At 37.5% G+C, this 3,634-nt stretch overlaps 1 long non-coding RNA gene and 1 other non-coding gene across 2 annotated transcripts in view; both read left to right on the forward strand.

The window, feature by feature from the left end:
- Positions 1-3,037: 3,037 nt before the first annotated feature.
- Positions 3,038-3,634, forward strand: part of LOC106531084 (uncharacterized) — an 11,285-nt gene continuing 10,688 nt past the window's right edge. The window contains exon 1 of the long non-coding RNA XR_001311862.1: positions 3,038-3,290. This is a non-coding gene — a long non-coding RNA (uncharacterized LOC106531084). The remainder of the gene's footprint in view (positions 3,291-3,634) is intronic.
- trnad-guc (transfer RNA aspartic acid (anticodon GUC)) lies at positions 3,274-3,345 on the forward strand. The gene has a single exon. It is a non-coding gene; the product is annotated as a tRNA-Asp (tRNA).

The following is a 3,634-nucleotide window of genomic DNA, read 5'->3' on the forward strand; positions in this document are numbered from 1 at the left end:
TAATCATTCTGTATGTAGATGAACAGAATGTCATGAAAACCTAGGTCATTAAAGGATGTCACGAATTGTTTGCTTAAACTTAAAGTATTAGTTCTATTACAGCATGGAATACTCAGGTAGGCTGTGGTGTTGACACACTCAGTTGGTACGCATGGGCCCAAAGTGTGCCGGGAAAATATCCCCCACACCATTGCACCACCACCAGCCTGAACAGTTGATACAAGGCAGGATGAATCCATGCTTTCATGTTTTTGACACCAAATTCTGACCCTACCATCCGAATGTTACAAAAGAAATCGAGACTCATCAGACCAGACAAAATTTTTCCAATCTATATTGACCTATTTTGGTGAGCCTATGTGAATTGTAGCCTTAGTTTCCTGTTCTTAGCTGACAGGAGTGGCATCTGGTGTTGTCTTCTGCTACTGTAGCCCATTTGCATACCTCAGTTGTAACAAGTGTTTTTTTGAGTTACTGTTGCCGCTCTATGAGCTCCAACCAGTCTGTACATTCTCCTCTGACCTCTGGCATCAACAAGGTATTTGCGCCCATAGAACTGCCGCTCACTGGATATTTTCTCTTTTTCGGACCATTCTCTGTAAACCCTAGAGATGGTTATGGGTGAAAATCCCAGTAGATCAGCAGTTTGTGAAATACTCAGACCAGCCTGTCTTGTACCAACAACCATGCCATGTTCAAATTAAGTTAACTCACCTTTCTTCCCCATTCTGATGCTCGGTTTGAACTGCAGGAGATTGTCTTGACCATGTCTACATGCCTAAATGCACTGGGTTGCTGTCATGTGATTGGTTGATTCCACATTTGTGTTAATGAGCAGTTGGACAAGTGCACCTAATAAAGTGGCCAGTGAGTGTAAAATGGTTGTTCAAAGTACCACTTAGCAAGTATTAAGTACAGAGATGWTAAATAAGGCCTTTTAAAACAAAAATAAATAAATACATACTTCCCTCATTAGTTCTTTTCATTTAGCAAACATTGAACTTTGACCTAAATCAGCTTAATCTTTGGGAGAAGATAGACTTTTTTCAAATTCAAATAAAATTTTTTTTTAGTAATCTCAAAGGAAAACTACATAAATTAGAAATTGTTTAGAAGAATCTTGGCATTCCTCTTGTAAGACTCATCATAATTACTCCGGACTTTCTGAAAATGCTGTTTTTCCTGATAAGATGCTTTGCTAATTTGGTTAGTCAGTGCTACAGTAAACATGACTGATATTTTTCTCAATATTACAATATTTTCACTATGATGTCCTTTGATACTTGTAAGTTGTAAAATAACACATGCTTTGTAAATATTACCAACSTAACAAAATGAGTCTAGCCACAACTTAGAGGTTGGGAAGTGTACTCAGGACGCTGTGAAGTGACTGTTAACCACCAAGCCAGATGCCAATAAAATGTTATCAACACTAATGACTAGGACATTTTTTATCCCTTTCTGAATTGTGCCAAAGCAAGTAAATCTTAAAATTCTTAAAAACAATTAATTCTTAATATTGTCATATACCATACTGTAATTGTCTACAAAGGCGGAGCGAGTGTTTACGGTGTGGAGGTTTAGTATAATGTAGCTAAGCTAACCACAACAGACGTACTAAATCATGAACAAAATGGTTCCAGCACAAACATTTTTCTACCGGAATAAAAGTGATCAGWGYAGATTCTTGACGTTGTCATTGGCTGATCTTGTGGTTGATGTATCCAAGCCTGACTCACCAATGTTCAGCTCTCAACTCCATAATTTGAGATACTTTGTATTTTCTGATTTTTTTTTTTTAGATGTTGTGAAAACTGCACTATGCTGAACCATCTGCACTTTCCGTTCACCCAACATGAAATAACCATTGTCAGTTATGCAAAAAAATGAATTAAAAATAACATAATTACAAAAAAATCTTCTTGATAATAGGATGCACTCAGTCGTATCTAATGCAAGATTTGCCTTAAAACATGGTTGCTTTGGCTGGGAATGCCTGGAAATATTACGTCACATGAGAACTATCTATTCATGGGCTGGGTGCTTATGAGCACGTAGCTCAACTGGGCCACGTGTGCATCGTCCTTCCCAGTCGTGGTAGGCTGCCTAAAACTGCTGGAAAATGAGACGGTTTAGCCCAGGGGTGTCAAACTCATTTTCACCGAGGGCCACATGAGTGTTAAGGTGGCCCTCGAAGGGCCACTTGTAATGAACTTTAATGTTTCATGTTTAACTTTGACTAAACAGTTTTAACACGTCCTCTTTTAAACACTGATAAGAACTAAGTATATGACAGACAAAATCTGAAATAAATACAGAAATATTATTAAAAGTAAAACAAAGTTTTACTCAATGATGAGTTTCTAGTGAGTAGCGGCATTATGGCAGATTTAGTTCATGTTTGATGGTGACTTTAAAGCAGCTTTTTTTCCGACATTAGTACTGTGCTATCCAACTAAATTGCTCATTTACTTCAAGCCAACAGCTCAGGGACAGGAATTGTTTTTAATTATTTTTATTTCATTTAATTTTATTAAATTAATTTTGTTGCATTTAACCCTAAATTTAAAGTTTACCATTGATATAAGAAAAAAATTTCATGTTAAGTACAAAAAATTTATTTATTTATTTATTTATTTATTGCGGTGGGATGTACCGTCTCTGGCGGGCCCCACGGGAGTCACTGGCCTTGTGTTTGACATGTGGTCTAACCTTTTCTTGATGTCGGCTTGACCTACGTTTGCGTGACTACGCGCTCAACCTTTAACATAGTGATCAGTTTCATTTTGGACTTAAAATGCTTTAGGACGTACAGTATATTTACATGTCTTTTCACTGGAAGAATACAGTTAAAATGTTACATGTAAAAAAAACTAATAATTCATTTTAGCTCCATGTAGTAGTTGCTTTTTTTATTCAACATCTTATTGCAGCATAAATGTCATCAGTTAAGTTTATAAACTTACTTTTAAAAACAATTTCTTTGATTCGTGGTAAATTTCCAAACTATGATACTGTTTAAAAAATAACTTCACTGTCTTTGTTTGTCTGTTTAGTTTGCTGTTGATGCATTGAATCCTGGGATATCCTTGGCCCGTGAAGATACACGAAGGCGTCCTCGGATTTCGAGATGTTTTGGGCCGCATTCCTCGGTCGCATGATGAAGAGCCTTCATATTGGGACTCCACTTGGCGTGGGGCAGTGACGTATGCAGCCGACAAATGTGCACTCAAGAGCATGCAGGCCATGAATTAAGACACTGCATGTAACATCTCCTCGTTAGTATAGTGGTGAGTATCCCCGCCTGTCACGCGGGAGACCGGGGTTCGATTCCCCGACGGGGAGGGCTTAAGCTTTTTGTTCTTGTGTTGTTCCTCCTGTGTACTGTCGACACTTTACACAGATTTTCCCTCATTCGCAGGTATACAGACAATTAGGGCACTCATAGATTTTTTCATAAACGGCTTCAAATTTATTTTTCCTCAGAGCCTGTAGGACATTAAAAAATAAAACCAGAGGAATTACATTTCCTGTGAAAATGCTATTGTGATTACTAATTGACGAAAACTTTAGTTGAAACGTTTGTTGAAATTGATCTGAAAAGGTTTCATAGCAAAACTGTTAATTCCAGTTC

The sequence above is a fragment of the Austrofundulus limnaeus genome, unplaced genomic scaffold, assembly GCF_001266775.1.
Source record: "Austrofundulus limnaeus strain Quisiro unplaced genomic scaffold, Austrofundulus_limnaeus-1.0 Scaffold596, whole genome shotgun sequence".
Lineage (NCBI taxonomy): Eukaryota > Metazoa > Chordata > Actinopteri > Cyprinodontiformes > Rivulidae > Austrofundulus > Austrofundulus limnaeus.